Source organism: Lepisosteus platostomus, chromosome 1 (genome assembly GCF_059453375.1).
Source record: "Lepisosteus platostomus isolate fLepPlt1 chromosome 1, fLepPlt1.hap1, whole genome shotgun sequence".
Classification (NCBI taxonomy): Eukaryota; Metazoa; Chordata; class Actinopteri; order Semionotiformes; family Lepisosteidae; genus Lepisosteus; species Lepisosteus platostomus.
Window position 1 is genome coordinate 73,239,365 of NC_142611.1, and position 20,345 is coordinate 73,259,709.

The window sequence follows — 20,345 nt, forward strand, 5'->3', positions numbered from 1 at the left end:
ACTCCACCAAGTTCTGAATGGCAAGAACAGTTTTGGAAAGTATAATTTAAACTTAAATTCTGACTCATGTTGGAGATGACTGTTAATATGGTGGTTCACCAAGGTCAATGTTTAGATGTATTTGAGATCTTGTCTCCCTGATATGATGCAAAAACCCTGAAGACGCCATTCTTAGATGCTTGTATCTTACTAACAAAATATGACCATATGGAAGAAAGTTTGAATCAGACAAAGGTTGCAGTGAATATTGCCTAACTCCAAGCTGTAGAAGTTCTCTGGGTTACTCCTTTTTGATCTACTTTAATTAAAATAACAGCAAAGTAATGTCTTTTTTGTAGCATTGTAACAAAATTGATTTCCCTAAATATAGCACTGATCTATAGCTACAGTATTTAACATCACTTTATTAACCCTTTACAATTTCTTGCATTAGAAATTATCTTTTCACATAGCCCAGCTTGCTCTCCATGAGACACACACAGACAGGGAGAGAGCCTGGAGTCAGAGCGCAGGGTCTGGCATTGTACAGCACCCCTGAAGCAGTTGGGGTTAAGGAACTTGCTCAGGGGCCCAACGGAGTAGGGTTCCTCTGCCAGTTGCAGGATTTGAACCGGTAACCTTCCAGCCACAGGCTCCGACCCATATGTACATTTTCTCAAATCTACAGCCTATTTTACATACAATACAGTACCTTGCTTAGGGTTGTGCTGTCAGTGCCCCACCAGGGATCTGAACTCACACTCTTCCAGTTACAAGTCCAGAGCCCTAATCAATACTCCATTTGGATCACTGACGTCAGTTTCAATTCGTAACATACTACAATATATATATAAAAAATCAGCATGGTTTTGTATAATGTAACATTGTAGTACAAATATTCCTGCGCTCTTTTTCAGCTTTTTGAGTTCAATAACTTTCACCTGCAGGCAATACCTTTTGTGAGTTTTTAAAATGCAATCATGATGTAGTGATATGTATAAAGGGGGTTGTTTAACTAATCGGAGTGGTTTAGGGAGGATTGTTATAATTTGTGTGGTTGAAAATATGAATATAGACATCTTGTGAATTCTGAAAATGTTGTGTCCAACATTGAATTGCCATACAAAGATAACTTGCTGTCTGGCAAATACCTTTAAAGCACTTTTACTGACTTGAAAGGTTTTCTGTGGGTTTAAATCATCCAGACATCATCACAGTCATTTCTTACTGAACGTACTAAAATGGTTCTCTGTGCAGAGAAGTGATTTCTGGTAATAAAACACCTACACAAATGCACTGCAGGGATTAGAAAGTCCATAGCTATTGTCTTCTGGGTTTAAATTTTAACACGATGACTCAGAATTGAGATGTTGAGTGTTGTGTTTCTAAACACAGTGAAACAGTTCAATCATATGGTCATTTATAAATGAAACATTTCAGTTATGTTCACCAGCTCCTTTTTCACTTTTTCTCTTTCTGCCATAGAACAGCTCTAGTGTCATGTTACAAACTGTACTGTTAGTGGCTTTATACATTATGGACATTGTTTATATTTTCAAAAAAGCATTGAGCTATAACCTACAGTTTATTGTTTGCTTTTAAGCTTATGGGGCTCACTGTTAAAAATAAAGAATAAATTGGATACTTTTCACTGTAATGGTAACACAAAAAATGAAACTTTGATGCGGTTTTGAATGCTGCATAAACATGTGGAAGTTAGGGTTGTCATGGCTGTGAGCACTGCTGCCTCACAGCGCTTTGTTCCTGGGTTTCATTCTGGACGTCCATGCCTTGTGTAGGACGTTTGCACGTTCTCCTTGTGCTGATTTTCTCTTGATGCTCCAGATTCTTCTCCCTCCCAGAGACATGTGTGTTTAGCTTAGTTTTGAAATGACAATAGCAGTTCAGTAACTTTGAGCTGCTGATTTCCGAATGTGACTGGCAAATTTATCAAGATATTTTTAAATCATTTGACCCAAACTCCCGCAGCAGGAAAATGCTGCAGTTTGTGTTCTTATAAATCACTCAGATGTCCAATGAAAAGGTCAGTAAAACGTTTGAACAATATGAAATGCAAATGGTTGATCTATCCCTGATGTTTCCTACTTGTCTTTTAAACTGTATGTACTCCAGGATATGTAAAACATAATTTTTATAGATTTTTTTTCTACATTGATTTATGACCAACATAATCAAATAATCAAATTTATCTAATTAAAGACATTTCTCCCTTAAAAGAAAATGTGGTCGTATTGAGGTATTCACAAACTACTAGTAAGTCTCATGCTCATCACTCATGCCTAGAACATAATAGAATAGCTTTCTATATTGTTGAACAAAGTAATTAGTTCTAGTATTGTGTAAATAAGTGCATCAGGCAAATACTTACAATGAATATCATACTCAATGAGCATCCAGTCCAACAGGTCTCATTCAATACTGTTATTAAGTGATCTGTTAAAGACACCACAGTTTCTCTTGCACTTTTTTTTCACATCTTGGCTGACAGCCATAAACTCCATGATTACACACAGTTTAGAATGCAGCAGTGTAGGCAGACTCTTCCAACTTACCTTTGAGCTGCTTGTCTTTTATCAGGTCATAGGCGACACAGCCCCATACTTGAGGTTCAGCACTATTTGGAAGAGAGGTATGTCCCACATGGGCAGTAGGTCTAATCTGTCCTGGAGGCTGCAGGGGTGGATGTGTTGCCTGTCATTGGGTCTGACCTTGACTCCTTGGAGGTAGTGGCTGAGAGGAGAATGTCGTCCAAACTAGAGGCCATCATGGACAACATCTCTCATCCCCTCTATGACAGGCTTGCAGAAATGAAGAGCACGTTCAACAATAGACTGATTCATCCACAGTGCGACAGAGAGCACTACAGGAGGTCATTCTTGCCTTCTGCCATAACACTGTACAACGCATCCACCTTGCGTCTGGGCAGAGGCAACATTGACAGTGACCTGTTTCTGGACTGAACGCATCTACACATCTACTGCTACATCTGTTCTCTTTCTTTTTCTTTTCCCGTTCACAACCGTATTTTGTGCAATATATGCCAGGGACCTGTGCAATACATTTACATCTATATTTATATCTATATCTATATTTACATCTATATTTATATTCATATGTGTGATACGATTTTCTGTGTACTGTTCTGTTCTAGTCTGTTCTTTGTGTGTCCGGACTGTGAGTAACTCTTGTATTGTATTGTATGTATTGTACTATTATTATATAATTTGTTACACTGTGGCTGTGTTGTGTGTGTTAAGCTGCTGTTGCACTACAATTTCCCTCACGGGATCAATAAAGTATCTATCTATCCAAGAGAGCCATGACTGACTATTCCCACCCTGCACTCAGCCAGTTGTGTGCTGTTCATGGGGAATTACAGTCAAAGGTGGCTAGTGACAGAGCTCAGTCTGCATTTTGGGTGAGCATCGTTATGGGATGGGCCCCTCAATGTCTTATCTTGTTTTCCTATATATTACAAACTTTTGAATATGGTCACCTAAAATGAATATGTTAATCAAAGTATCAGATTAAGTTATCATGTGTATCTGTTTAAACATCAATTGATAATTTAAAGCCTCAGTTTCTTTAGAGTCTTTAGAGCATGGAAGTACATCAGAATCTCAAGAATTTCACTTATTATCAGACCCATTGTCATCAAAGTGTTCTTTTCAGACCCTATGCAGACGACACAATCCGGGGTAGAGTGAGGAAAACACAGGGAAAGGCATGCAGGGATCAGAAATGATAACAAGGGGCGTGTCCATAGTGCGCTGGAGTTCGGAGAAGGTGTGGCCAAGGCAAACTGTCCAAAACTGAGTCCAATGGGGATTCCGAGAGAAGGCAAAATCCAGAACTAAGCGGTCCATCCAAGACAAACAGAATTAAAACTGGAACCAGGTCGGAACCGGCAGGAACAGGCAAACGCTTTCAGGTCCCAGACTCGCCTGGTACGGGAACCAATGCAGAGCCCGGAACAGAGTGAGTGCCCGGCTTTTATAGGACGGGGGGCAGAAACCAAAGGCAGGTGCAGGGAATGAGTACTGAACAAGGAAAGGCTGGAGCGTTTTTAAGAGGAGGGGTTTACGATCGTGACAGTGCCCCCCTCCTTTCCAGGGTGGCTCCGAAGCCCTTAACAAAAAACAAGGAAAAATAAAACCAGATGGGGTCCGGGCTTCCGGAGCGTCGTACGGGGGGCCCTTGTTTCGGCTCTGCATTCTGTCACGAAGGCGTTCTTTCGGGATCCTATGCAGACGACACAAAACACAGGGAAAAAGGCATGCAGGAGTCAGGAATGAGAACGGGGGGCATGTCCATAGTGCACAGGTGCTCTGGGGGGTGACTCGGGGACAGACTATCCAAAACAGAGTCCAATGGGAAATCCAAGACGAGGCAAAAAGTCCAAAGCCTGTCGGTCCATCCGAGACTCGCTTGGTGAGCGAGTGAGTGAGCGTCTGGCTTAAGTAGGGAGGCAGGAACAGGGAGCAGGTGCACAAAATCAACATGGAAGTGAAAGAGCCAGAGCGCCCTTAAGGGGGAGTGACTACAATCATGACACCCATATTTAGTTTAAGGTCTGCAATATAAATATCGTGAAGACTCATGCAGAATTTAAAGGCCACAGAGAATTTAGTTTTACTGGCTATATTCTATAACAGTTATAGCTAACAACAAACTAATGCAAAAGATTCCAAATGTATTTTAGACTTGATTTCATTTATCAGGACAAAATCACAAACAAAGGAATTAATGCTATTGTGTTTTCTTAAAATGTAATCTAAAAAATAAATTAATTTGATATACAAAGCTTATTAACTGGTAAATGGTGAAATGTGTGGAACATGACCTACACAATCATTATCTGTAGTAGAATATAAATTACCATAATTCTTTATAGCCGTAATGAAAATACAATTAACATTAAAATTACACACAATATAAATACATGTATTCATATATATACTGTTTGAATGTTTATGTACTATATTTTATATAAATATGTGTACAGTGCCCTGGCAGAGTTTGCAAAAATTCAGGCAGCAGCCATATCACTCTGCAACTCACAACTGGCAGACCACTGAAGCTCAGCAGGTGTGAGCCTGGTCAGTACCTGAATGGCAGACCTCCTGGGAAAAACTAAGGTTGCTGCTGGAAGAAGTGTTAGTGGGGCCAGCAGGGGGTGCTCACCCTGTGGTCCATGTGGGTCCTAATGCCCCAGTATAGTGACGGAGACACTATACTGTAAACAGGTGCTGTCTTTCGGATGACATGTAAAACCGAGGTCCTTACTCTCTGTAGTCATTAAAAATCCCAGGGCGTTTCTCAAAAAGAGTAGGGGTGTAACCCTGGGTGTCCTAGATGAATTTCCCATTGGCCCTTACAAATCATGGCCTCCTAATAATCCCCATCTATGAATTGGCTTCATTACTCTGCTCTCCTCCCCACTGATAGCTGATGTGTGGTGAGTGTTCTGGCGCACTATGGCTGCCGTCGCATCATCCAGGTGGATGCTGCACATTGGTGGTGGTGGAGGGGAGTCCCCATTACCTGTAAAGTGCTTTGAGTGGAGTGCCCAGAAAAGCGCTATATAAGTATAAGCAATTATTATCATTATAAATAACACGTCAAAGATTTGAACTCAGATTAGTGCTGCCATCTCTGCTGGTGACATGCCTCCATGACATTGTATCTGCTGTGAATATTAGAGAATGGATCAAATGTGTGGTGGGAAAGTCTTCATTGCACAGTTAGTACGCTGGCAAGGCTTGCTCATTAGATATCTGGGTATATTCTGAAACACTCGGTCAGTCCCGTGTGAAATATTGAATGAAGAAGCTGTATGACACTTGTACTAGTCATGTAGATAGGTTCCCTGTGATATCTGAGTCATAGGTGCTGATTGTATTCTCCTAGGGTATATGAGTGTGTTACAATATAATTTACAAACTGCTATACATTTCATGTAAATCTATAATATGTTGATAATGTTTTGGACAAGATGCTCAAATGCACAAATTATGTTACCATTGTTAACTGTAGACTAGAAGCAACAGACACTAAAACAGAATGCTGGCAGAATGAGGTCTCTAGAGTATATGGCTTAACAAATAAAGCCAAAAGTAAGTGTATTTTATTAAATGATCAGTTTACTTATTACAGCTGTAATGTTTAAAAACAGGAAGAGACCATTTGGCCCATTCAGTTCATTTTCATCAAAGCTAATTTAACTAAGGGTCTTTTCCAGCTGTGTCTTGGATGAAATCAGAGATGACAAGAGATTGCCAGACTGACAACATGGCTGGGGTATTTGTGCCTGGATACCACAACCTTGATCATTTCTGCTCGCTAATAAAAAGAGCAGTAGCTCAGTTAAGATTTCAGTTTTAAAAAATCTTAGTCTGCCTGCAGAGATGGCTGAGGCCTTTAGTTCAGATGCTGATGCTGGATCAGTTCAGGGCTGCAATATGTGAACTAGTTGAGGGGCAGAGTGGTGGCTCTGTGGCAAAGGATCTGCGCCTGTGGCTGGAAGGTTGCCAGTTCAAATCCTGTGGCCGGCAGAGGAATCCTACTCTGTTGGGCTCCTGAGCAAGGCCCTTAACCCCAACTGTTCCAAGGGTGCTGTACAATGGCTGACCCTGTGCTCTGACTCCAAGATTCTCTCTGTTTGTGTATCTGTGCCTCTCATGGAGAGCAAGCTAGGGTATGCAAAAAAGACGAATTCCTAATGCAAGAAACTGTGTATGGCCAATAAAGTGATCTTATCTAGGATGTTTGGAGTTCCCCACATGGTGGTGCACACTTGGCTGAGTGCTGCTGGGCTGGGCTCAGCTTAAGCATCCTTACTTTTCCGCCAAACAGCAGAATCTGTTGCAGTTTGGAAAAGTGTAGATGTCTTGCCACCACACATTATAGGAACAACTTTTGGACATGCAGGGAAGCAATAAGAAAGGCAAACAAAGTGTTTTTGGTGACTTTACATGACAAAAAAATACATTTCTGCTCTGGTGGATTTTTAAAGGATGTCTCTCACTGACAGGCTAAAACAGCTGAACCTTTTTAGTCTAGAACAGAGAGGACAGAGGGTACCCGATCCTAATCTTCAAAATTGTGATCAACCCAGGGAATTTCTTCCGAATGAACAGTGAAACATGAACCAGAGGACACGAGGGGAAACTGCATGCAAGTGAATTTAAAACAGAACAGGAAAGGGTTGTGGGAATCCTGGAGTGCTATCTGCTCTGAGTTTTATGTTTGTCTGCTCTTGTTTGTGTGTTTTTTATCTACTGGCCAAAGTGGGGAAACTGGTAGGTAACCATTGGCTTCTGGGAAGACTGGCACTGGTGTGGGTGATTGTGTGTCTGTGTCTGTGTCTGCGTCTAGTCCAGGGTGTATCCCGCCCCGTGCCTGTTGCTCACAGTATGGCTCCCCTGCAAATCTGATGTGGTTGAAGGAGTTAGAAAATGGACGTATGGATAGTTGGACCATGATGTGGGGTGCTGGTTAGGGCTGCTGCCTCACAGCTCCTGTGTCCTGAATTTGAATCAGGACTGGGGAGCCTTCCATGTGTTATTGTCTCCGATTTCACATGTTTTTTTTTCCAGGTGCTCCAAGACTGGTTACGATCCATAAGCTATTCTAAATTGTCCTTTCTCCATGTCCCTGTGATGGCCTGGCATCTCATCCAGCTGGAAACCAGTCATTTGATCTCAATTCGCCCTTGAATTCTATAATTCTGGGTTGCTGTGACCCTCACCCTTTATATTGAGTTTTTAAAGAGAAGTTCAGAAGGAGATCAGACTTTAATCTCTCCCACTTTTGCTCTCCTCTGAATAAATACCTTGCCTCCTGAGCAGGCCTTCCTCCCCGTCATCTTCACCATAAACAGCAGCTCCCTGGCTCATTCCCCACGCAGCAAGGGAAAGTTCTGTCATCCTCATTCTTATGGTCAGGTCATTGCCTCCTTTGATCTATCTACTGGACTTTCTGATAATTAATGTTATCATCTTGTAAATAGCAGATTTTGTTGAAGACAAGACTTCCTATTTCAACTTTTTTGTGGTCAATAATGTCATATTTGAATTATCACAACCCACAAGGTTAAAGAACAAAATAATTCTTGAGAATTCTGATGCATTAGCAAATACTATGCAGTCCCAACTCGAAACAGAGCAACCATAAACTTAAAACACAATTTAATCAAACATCTTCAAATTAATCAGACATTTGTTTACCCCCCTATTCCTGTTTATAGTGTGATAAACTCAGATCTACAGAAAGGTGAAAGTCAACCAGTAATACATAGATTTCTGGCAATGGAGTCATTTCAGTGTCTCTGGTTCACTTTTTGTGTCATCATTATGAGTAACAAGCAAGATGTTTTGGGCATTCGCCAAGCATTCTGAGAACCAGTAAAACATGTTTTTAGTATTTTTCTATTGACTTAAAGTACAGTATATATTGTTATTTGTTGTTGCTGTATTATATGTATTATATGAAATGTAGAAATATCTACTCTAATTATATACTTTAGAGAAGTGATTTCTATGTCAGCTGCTTGTAGAAGTTTCTTTCTGTATTTCGAAGGCAGACATTTTTGACTCTCATTCAAGTATTTATAAAAATGTCTTCCTGTGAGTTGAGATAATCTTTGACTGTGTATGGGGATAGATAAAACATCAACGTGTTTGATATTTAAGGTTCTTTTTCCTGACGTCTATTATTAGTTCACCTTTCTTATGTTCTTAGAGCAAAGTGTGCAGTGTTAATGCCCCCGTCCTGGTATGAGGGCCACGGCAATGAGCAGAACTGGCTGAGAAAAAAATCAACCTGAGGAGTGTTAAAAGAACAAAATTAATCTACTGTATCTAATTTATCAAAAAATGATTAATTAATCTTCTAACACAACTTGCTTGAAGACACCCTTTTGTAGCCCTGTACTTTACAAAATTGTGAACATACAATTTGGAGAGTATGTAGGTAGAGTATCATTTCTGTTTGGATAAGACAGACAAAAATGTATTAGTCTGCACAAAGGAATCATATTATAAAGCTGTTGATTCAGTTAATTATTTTTTACTGATTTTTCACTCTAAGACCAAAAATGTCATAGTTCTCCCTAAACTGTGTCACATAAGAAGGATTAGATTTTATTACATCACATTATGCAAATAGGGCAGCATTTCTAACTTTAAAAAAAAAAGTCTAATATATTTTTAGTGATATGATTGCTTGAAGGCAGCCTTTTGTCGCCTTGTCATATACCCATATGGTGAACGCAGATTCTCATTTCTGTTTGGATAAGACAGGAAAATGTAGTCGTCTGCCCAAAAGAAATAATATTATAAAAGTGGTGATTTAAACTTATTATGTACTGCGGATTTTGAGAAGCCATTTTTCACTGTAAGGCCAAAAAAGTGCATAGTTCCAACCACAGGTGTCACAAAATCAGGACTGGAATTTTATACATCAGATTGGGGAAGTGGGGTGGCACAGTGTTTAGCATTGGTGCTTTGCAGCTCTTGGGCCCCGGATTCAACCTGCATTGAGTTTATATATTCTCCCCATGTGCTTGTAGGTTTTTAACTGGGTGCTGCAGTTTCCTCCCACAGTACACAGACATACTGGTAGATCAGTTGGCTTCTGGGACAATGTACAGCGGTGGGAGTGTGTGTCTGTGTGTGCCCTACAATGGAGTGGTGTCCCATCCAGAGAGTAGAAAAACCTTAACCATGTGTTTGATGTTTAAGGTTCCTTTTCCTGATCTCTAGTTTTATTTGACCTTACAAGACATGCTACTTAATTATGATATTTTCCAAAGTCATACAGTATATAAAGATAGTTTTTCATGTAACGAATGCAAAAGGAAGTTGGTAATATTGTACAATATGTGGTTCCCTAATTTACACGCAGTTATCTATTGATCAAAAATTATGAAGTGACATTTTCGTGAGGAACAGGAAACACTATTAAGTGATTATTTTTTATTTGAAAAAATATTTTCGTAATGAAAAATAATAATTTTCATTATGGAAGCTTTTCTTGTCAGAAAGGAAAAAATGTGTACTTTAATATAAAGCATATTTTTTACAAGCCATGATGGCATCAAAAAAGGATATGGGCAATACACTAATACCAGATACGCAGTACCGGATATGAAAAACAATTTCATGTCTTTTTTTCAGCAATGCAGTCACTTCACGCCAAATTTGGGAAAAGAAAGTTATTCACGTACCACACATCTACGCATTCAAAATAGATGAAAGGCAGCATAAGGAAAGGAAGATTGTAAAACATTCATTATAATAAGGAAAAATATTGAAATAATGTCAAGGGTTTATGGTCATGTGTGGGAAAGTCTGATTGTCGAACGTCATTTCCATGGAGAAGCTGGAGGCAGTGTAACATGTTGAATAGGGGAATCACTTCAAAAGGTAGGCGGCTTTAAATTTGCACTTAGAAAATTATTTCTCATTACATGTCTGACGTACTGAAAAGTTTAAATTAGGTGGGAGGTGATAGGACCCCCGATATTAAAAACACCTTTAACCCTTGAGCACCTGATTAAAAACCTTTAAAAATAAATTATTTATTTTTATTATTAGTCAACTTGCAATAGGAACAAAAACGGTGTCATGATCAACTGCCTTAAATATTACTTTAATTATAAAATAAGCATCTAAAACTGCAAAAGGATTATGTGTCACTAGAAAACAAGATGATAAAAACAGAAACCCTTTTAGAAAAGATCAATTCTTTCTGGTTCAGCAATTTGTTTTCCACTGTTCAAATAGAACTACTTTAGAATACTGACGTAGCTGGCTTCAGGACTACTGTATATTGAATAACTGTTCCAAGAATCTCCTATAAACATTCAACAAGGCTGAGACTGAATGAACTTGCAGAGAAATCCTTTATGGAAACTCCTTTGTAATTTTTTTTACTTACCACCAGTCTGGCTTGGTGAAGGGAAGTATAATCATTCATTTAAAAACATCTGAGCCAACAGCTGCTTCAGTCTGTAAGTGGCTATATAGACACCATCCATGTGTGTCAGAGCAGGAGCACTTCTTCTTTAACAACTGTTACTATTGTTGTCAATTCTTCTGTACATCACATGGAAGCCACCATGTCCTTTCTGAATGGCGAGCGCAAGGTCCAGCTGGACATAGATGTCAAGAGACACAAACCATGTGTATCACTGAAACAGTGTTCTTAACTGGTACCAGGGCAACATTAAGGTATAAAAAGTTGTCCGGAGAATTTCCGTCTCCAACAGGACCACATATCGATCAACTACTGCAGTGGGTGATCATGGGAAACCTTGCTCCCAATGTCTATGAGCACATCTATTATCTAATCAATTCAAATTTCAATCAATTCAATTCAAATCTTTTCCTAAATCAGGGTTGCCAAGGAGTTGGATTTTCAGAGAAAATCCTATCAAACATGGGGATAACGTACAAACTCCACGCAGACAGCACCCTGGGGTTGGAATTGAGCCCAGGTTAACCACTGTACCACCGTGCGGGTAACATCTTTAGTTTGTCCCAAATTCTCCATCAGCTTCAGGGTGCACCTTTTGTTTTTGCTTTAATTGTTAATATAATAATATTTATGGTCTTCATGCTTGAATTTTTGCCTGAAATTCACTGACTGAGGGACCTCACATATGATCTGTTTACTTCTTTCTTTTTTTTGCGTTGCATTGGTGGAGAAGGTTGTGTATGTAACAGATATTCCTGTTTCAAAGTACCATGACTGAAAGCTTTAAAGCAACAATGTGCAAACTGTGCAAGGGTCAGAATATTTTTTCAAGGCACCGTATATGTTTATTTATATTTTCTTTCTTCAAATTGTAGTTGTTCAAATGCCAATAAAGAAAATAATCGCATTTCTAAGTCATTACCTGAAGCTCCTCATTAATTGTAATCAAGACATTTTAATCAAGATAAGTTATAGTCCATATCAGTATTTAATCTGGCAACTACACTACCTTGTATCTGTAAATTCAGCTATTTAGCCACAGAATTCTTAAAGAATTTTGCTATCCCAAGCTGAAGTTGATGCCTTGCCATGTTATTACTAAGACTAACTGTAAATAAAGCATTTTGGTTCAAAAGTGTTTCAAGCCATTGATCCTTAAAGAAAAGAGAACTTTAAGGTTTCAAGGAAGATTATGTAAACTGAGAAATCATACTTAAATGTATTATATTTAATCAATTTTTTACTTTCTTTTTGTGCAAACAAATGATTGATATGCATGGCATTTAAACAGAAACATTCAAAACAAAACAAAAATGGACCTGACCACTACAATAAGTATGTTTTCTCTTTTTGACGAGACCGACCCTCATGTGAAAGTGTTTCAGATTGATAGGAAACATCTGACAGGACCACCCACATCTTGTTCCTTAAAACTTTCATTCTTACTAAGTGATGGCTTTGTATTTTGTATCTGCTAGAGTCCTGCTGCAATTTAGCAATATCATGGTTGGTGTTTGAGACACAAAAATACTTATATGCAATACAAAAAAGTGATTATTACAATGGTGAAAAGTTTAAAGAAATTAACTGCATTACTGGATCCACATGTGCTCTTCATATTATTTACCTTTGAAAAAAAAAACTTTTTTGAACACTTTTCATCACATTCATTGAACAGTCAGGCTGCCAAATTTAATTAAATTAATTCATCTTATTTAATTTAGAGTGGCCAGTTGTTTTTGTTATACAGACCAAATTTAAAATCACCAGTTGTGTGTTTTTTCACATTGTGGTTCATTGCAATAAAAATGTAGGTAGACTCATCTGATCTACTCACCTTCTCTCCACTCACCAAGCTTGTCACAGGCACAGAAGACCTGTACTGGAGGTTTAGCACTGTTTGGAGGAGTGGTAGAGGAGATGTGAGTCCCTCACTGACAGTACTAAATACCAGCTGATGCCCGAGAGGCCAGGAGGTGTTCTATGTCATTGAGAGCCAAGAGAGGGATCAGCTAATACCACCCTATCCTCAGCTGGTAGTTGAAGACTGCAGCTTGGATCACAGAGGTCAGCTTGCTCTCAAGAAAGTGCTTTCACCAGTTGAACCAATCAAAATAACTACTACTACTACCTATCTGCTTAAGGTCAGACAGATTATGAATTTTTAATACAATGGTATGCATCTTAAACTGTAAAAAATATCTCAAAATGCCAATGTGATCAAATAAACAATTGATCAGATAAACAATGTGGTTATTGTTATTGTTTATTGACAGTTATGGCTGTAGGGGTCATAAACTCTAATCAGTCTTAGATAACAGATTCTGGCTAATTAATTTGACCCTTAAAAGAGCTTGCTGTCCTTTTATTTTAGGAAATTCTAATTTCTGGTGATGCATTTTAAGAATAGAGAGATAGACTCCAGTTCACTTGTAGGGATTTTTGTTATAGGAAGGAAGATTTAGTGCAATGTCATATTCTTTTATTTAAGATGCAAGGTATTTATTTTATTGGCCTGTCGAGGTATTGTATGGTGTTTTAAGTTACTAGGTTAACATTCTGGTTTTTCTGGGTCTGCAGAACTTAGGCCTCTGTGATGTCTTGTTTTGTAGATATTGGAACCTTAATTTGTGTTTTTGTTTAATGATGTATGTTGTGTAATGTTTTGTTTCATTTAGTTTTAAGAATGTTAATACATATTTGTTCACATTTACCCCAGTTATTAGCCTTTATCATGAGGCCTTGATGACACATTATGTCACACATTATTGCTCTCTGTGGGTGAAGTACAAATGGCAGGAAACTCTAATTTAGAGTTCAAACGCTCAAATTTTTGTCTTTCAGTTTTTTTATTGGGTTTGTAAGTCATCATCTGGAAGCCTAAGGCGATTGCAAGTTTTTTTTTCTTTGCAAATTTCAAACCGTTTATGTTTGTAGACTTTTTTTTACTAATCTGACTAAAGCTGACATTCCTAGGGCAATAAGAGCTCAAGAATGAAAAGAAAATTGTGTCCTACTGTATGTAAGCTAAGGTCAGAATGAAAAATCTTCACCTTGAGAACTGGTCATGAGATTAATCTAGAAGTTGGAAAACATTATCAACAACTCAATTTACTACGTGTTTGCAAAGCCTTTAATGCTATGATATTGAAAATGGCCACTTCTAGTCAACAGTAACTGAACAAAACATTCCCAGATACCCTTTAAATAGTGTCTTTAAAGGTAGGAAGCATCATGTCCAAGTGACCGACTTTCTCAATAAAACCGTCAGAACGGATGATTGGTCTGAAACATGGCGAAAGTAATTTCTCCATTTACTTTAGATTTGCAAAGTTTCTTAAATCTAAATTTTAAAATAAAAAATAGATGCTACCAAAGAAAAATTAGTAAAAAACACCACAACATCAAAAACCTTTTGAGTAAAACTGTTTAACCAATATACTTTTATTTTGGAGCTACTGTCCCTGGGAAATAGCTTTCAGGTTTATAAAAAATGTACTCCTATATAAACCAAGGCTGACTGATATACGTCTTTAAAAAAGCCTTTCAAATCATGTTTGGGAACCAGTAATATTAATCATTTGAAACTGAGTAGATAACTAACTGCTTCAAGTTTCAATAGAATAAGGTTGTACTAAAATGTTTAAAAGAACAATGGCCACTCACAATGATTGACTTAAATGTTGCAATCATTTTAGTATTAAGAGTAATGTAATTAGTGGATACAACAAGGATCTGTATAAGGGCCATTGTTTATTGTATTTTGGTGTTTACAATGACAATGAAAGAAGAGAACTCTCGTGGTACAATCTTCTCCTCTACCTTTGATGATGAAGATGATTCCTTCCTTCTGTCTTCCTTCCTTCTCCCTTCAGCTAAGACAGCTAAGTTGAAAAATCTGGAGCACAAAGTAATGAAGCTTTAAGGACAGATTTAAGATTTGGGATTAATTTTATTAATGATATCAGTTATTGGGTTGTTGCCAGCTATTGATTAAGGGGCGTCATTAAAGAAATGTGCTCTGATGAAAAGGAATGTCTCGGCATGCAACTGTCCCAACAAACACTTTCTTGACAGCCTAATGAGACCACTGGTTGAAGCACTTCCTACATAAACAAAGAACACAGTATTCTAGACTTTCACAGTCTAGAATATTTCATTTTTACAAAGGACATCACTTTACACTGTCATTCCCTATGACTATGATCTCACAAGTCCTCACAAGTCCTGAAGCACAAATGTAACAAATGTGTAGTGCTAGATCGCCATACCCGTACTCTTGTGTGAAAAGCTGAATTGGTTCTCACACTGAACACATTCTCTTTCAATAACAATACATTAATGACTACCATCCACACCAGGCAGCTTTTGCTGTGAAAGAAGCTGCTGCTTCACATATGCATATGTATCTAGCACCACATTATATACTGTACATAGCCTCTTGGGCCATCTAAACAATTACCCAGAGATCATCATGTGTATAGAGTAATATCATTCACTCCTTCTCTTATACCCATGAGTTGTGGACTTGCTGGGGGAGTATGGGGTGCCCATTCAAGTTGAGAGTCTGACTGCCAAGGGTGCACCAAGGGGTAGAGCAGAAGCGCTTGTAGGATTGGCCAGTGGATGGGTGCAGCGGCTGCAGTAATGCGTCCACTGTATTGGAGCATGGTGGCGAAGTGGGAGCCGAGTTAGAAAATGAAGCTCTCAGTTTTTCTGGTCGATCCGGAGATTTCCTTCTCGCTATGAAATAAATATTTTTAAATCCTCTTCATTCATTTAAATACTTCAGTTTTTCACATAACTCCACATCTCCATTCATGTAGACACTCTTTCTCATCTGTGTGCCCATTCCCACCAACTCTATCCTTTATACTTTTGTGCTTTATATTCCCGCCACCTTACCCTTTCACTCACCTGAAGAAAGGTCAACAGCTGAAACATTTATTATTTCACTTTATTTATTTGTTATTTCTTTCTGCCTTTCAACATGGTTAACTTTCACTTGTACAATTATAATTTTGCCTGATAAACAGAACACTGTGGGACCTTATTGTCACAGTATATTCAGTAATAGTGCCACACCCTTGGCCCTGTTATCCCCACTTGTTATTTCATTATAACACTTGAAAATTATCCTATTCATCTGGACACATTAGTTAGTGTCACAAACTAAACTAATTTACAGGAGACCTAGATGACCTGGAGGCAATTCATTACCTCCCCGGCTTTAGGTGGTTCAAGATATTTAAGGGCTGCTCTGATACTACTAAAGGGGTGTTATTGAGTATGAACTCTGAGCCTCCCACGTCTTGAGCTTTGTTCCTCCTTTTCTGAGTGGTCCACCATCTCTTTGTTCTCTACCTCCTGTGCTGTTTGTTCTCGGTATGGACCTGGCTTGCTTTCACCTCATCGCCTGGATATTCCCTTTGTGCTTCGCTGCAGTGTCTCCCTGGCTTTAATACCCGCCTGTTCTACCACAGACCTGATCTGCCTTCCTGCCTGCTCCTCTACTGCACCACCTGTGTGCACAACTCTGCCAAGTCAGCGAGCTACTGGCTGTTTCCATGGTTCTCTCAGCTGTCTCTTCCAGCACGTGGGCTCACTCTACAAAAAGCAGAGGCATCCGACACAAAGTTGACAACAACACGTTTTAGTTGATGTATTTAACCCTGGCATTAATTCTGTGTTTGTAATCCCTGAATGAATGATCAGACATTTGTTTCAAGGCAGATTGTGTTAATCTGTTATTGCCCAAAAGGACAAGGATTGGTCATATAACCTATCAGCAAGTATAATAATAATAATAATAATTGCTCACACTTATATAGTGCTTTTCTGGACACTCCACTCAAAGCGCTTTACAGGTAATGGGGACTCCCCTCCACCACCACCAATATGCAGCCCCACCTGGATGATGCGACGGCAGCCATAGTGAGCCAGAACGCTCACCACACATCAGCTATAAGTGGGGAGGAGAGCAGAGTAATGAAGCCAATTCATAGATGGGGATTATTAGGAGGCCATGATTGGTAAGGGCCAGGACACCGGGGTAATACCCCTACTCTTTTTGAGAAACGCCCTGGGATTTTTAATGACCACGGAGAGTCAGGACCTTGGTTTTACGTCTCATCCAAAAGACAGCACCTATTTACAGTATAGTGTCTCCGTCACTAAACTGGGGCATTAGGACCCACATGGGGCACAGGGTGAGCACCCCCTGCTGGCCCCACTAACACTTCTTCCAGCAGCAACCTTAGTTTTTACCAGGAGGTCTCTCATCCAGGTACTGACCAGGCTCACACCTGCTTAGCTTCAGTGGGTTGCCAGTTGTGAGTTGCAGAGTGATCTGGCTGCTGGCATAAAAGTAAGGACATGGAGGAGTCAGAGATTTAAAAAGATACAGATCACATTCACAACTGGGGAAACACCTGGCAAATGATGTTTAATGTAGATAAGTATGGCATCATTTTCACCTTCCAGGCAATATGAACATAACTGCACTTCCTTAAGATATTATGGTTTAACATATTTGACCCTTATCTAGTCCTCACCTTACATGTCCAATAATAATTCTACTGTAAATGTTATGTTATTTGTATTTTCTTTACCAACACTGTAATTAATCAGTGCAACACAGCTTACATTTGCAAAACAGCACCTGAATGAGGAGGTGATGGTTTGGACCAGCTCTGTGTCAGGACCTGTGCACCTTGCTAACTCTGAGTCTACCATCAATTCCACACCATACCAGAGCATTCTAGTGGAAAATAAAAGAGCATCTGTATGATAGCTAAAGTTGAACTGAAAGTGGACAATGTATCAGGACAATGGTCCAAAACACACAAGCAAACCTGTGATAGAATGGCTCAAAAAAGAAGAAATTCAGGATTCTAGAATAGCCAAACCAAAGTGCAGAGCTAAACCGCACAAACATGCTGTGGCAGGACCTAAAGAGAACTGTGCACACTGGAAAGCCTTCAAGCGTTCTGTAGCAGGTCTGTAAGGAAGAGTGTGCCAGGAGTCCTCCCAGGCAAGGCAAGAGTGTGATCCATTCTTTTTATTCAAATCACTGCTGCTAAAGGGGGTGCCGCACTTAAATCAATGCATGCTAAAAGTCTACAATGAACTAATTAAACTGTATTTAACATATTTGGTACAGTTTTGATATTGCTGCTCTGGAATCAGTCCAGAAAACTGGGACCAGATACATTCCTACCTAAATGTCTTACATTGAAAAGCATAAAGTGCTGAATCTTACTTTTGGACAGAGAAAACAACAAAGGAACCTGGTTCAAGTAATCCAAATTCTCAAAGGCAAAGATAATCCTCTGGATTTATCAAGAATCATCAATGAGTAAGAACCAGACAATCCCAAAGGAAACCACAAAAGTGCATTTAAAAGAACCAAGCAACCAAAAAATCAAACAAGCTAGATGGGCTACGCAACCTGCTCTTGTGTGTATCCAATGTTATCTTTCAATAATAATTTCTTGCACTTCTATAGCGCTTTTTTGGACTATCCACTTAAAGCGCATTACATGTAATGGGGACTCCCCTCCACCACCAATGTACAGCATCCACCTGGATGATGCAACAGCAGCCATAGTTCTGCAGTGCGCTCACCTCACATCAGCTGTAAGTGGGGGAAGAGAAGAAAGAAATGAAGCCAATTCATAGACGGGGATTTTTAGGAGGCCATGATTGATAAAGGCCAAAGGGAAATTTGGCCGGGATAACACCCCTATGTCCCAGATTTCACATATTACCCCACATATTTCAGTGGGAATTTACTCCTAAATTCCCACTGAAATGAAGAAGAAATACTATTTTTTGGCTGCACCCATGAGGCATCACAGCTGAATCCTCTACTTGTTTGACCACATACAAGGCTTTGGGGGGAAAAAAAATCAACATTTTTTATGTAGAGTTTTCTTCATTTTACCATACTATACCATAAGAGGAACAAGTAATAGGTTTATTCCATGCTGAAAAAAAGAAGAAAGAAAACACAACGTTTTGGCCATGGAGCCTTCTTCAGGTGTGAGGGAGACAAGGCAGTAAGCAAAGGTAATGTAGCGGGAGAACAAAGGCTGGGAGAGAGGAGGAGCGAGGGGCGGGAGCAGGGGACAGAAAGAGAGGCCAATCAAGAAGTGTGAAGTCAGAGTAGGTGTAGAGAGGTGTGAAATGAAACCTCCAATGAATGGAGAAAATTTAGAAGAATAGTTGTCTGTCGTTAAGAGAAGGGGGAAGGTGTAATCTTAGCTGCAGGATAATTTTGGTTTCTGTAGTCTTTCTGATGTATAAATTCAGAAAACCATCTTTGAGAAAACAGACGGAGAGATAAGAGTGGTTATGGCCGTCAGAGGTGAAATGGGAAACAATGGGCTTAGAGAGATCCTGAATCTTCACAGCCCTAACATGTCCTCTGAAGCGGTCTCCGAGTCTCCTTCCTGTTTCTCCAATGTAGATGGCTGAGCATTTACTGCAAGAGATACAGCAAAAAAGGTTGCTGGAGGTACAAGATGCCATCTGGGTGATCCAGAATTGTCCTGAGGGGCCTTGAATGCAACTATACCATAAGAGGGCAACTGGACCTGGAGCGTCAGTTCAGGTCTTTAGTCACCAGAGGGCGATAGTGAGACACATTAAATACACAGAGAAAGGCTTTGCACGAGGTGAAGTGACAACCTATATAAGGCTGTAGTAAGAGAACAGTCCTGGTCCACTTGGGGGAGTCTCCTGAGGTCAACTTACAGAGAGCTAGGTCGTCACTGGCACTGGGCAGGTTCCATCAAATTCCCAGAGGGAACTAAGCAATGTGACCGACAACCTGGTCTAGGAAGAGTACAAGGCTATATGAGCAACAGACATCTTGTGGTGAGGCATCTGTTTGTGGCTGCTCTGGTAGCTCAGTCTCAGGTAGCTGAGGAAGCTCAGTCTCGGGGACAGACATTTAGTAGGCATCTCACTCCTATCTCTTAGACCCAGTTGGTTTAGGCTACTGAAAGCAGGGGAACCCCTCACCAGAGTAGCAGCCTTGGTTGCTTTCCGCGTCGGGACACTAGGAAAAAGGAGGACCGTTAAGGAGCAGCCCTGGCCAAACGGAATCAACCAGGTGGGGGTTTCCACTGCTACTCCATATCATGGTACAACCAGATTAAGAAGGCATGCAGTCACAGAGTTTTCAATTAAAACCAGGTTACAAACAACAGGCAGGATGCAGCCTAAATAAGGTTACAACTGGAGGACTAATGTAACAGATTTCCCCTATACTCTGCTATCTTTACATAGCTATAGTATTTAATAACTCCAATAAGATACATAAATTATTATATTTTCTCAATCCCTATGGTTTTAAGTGT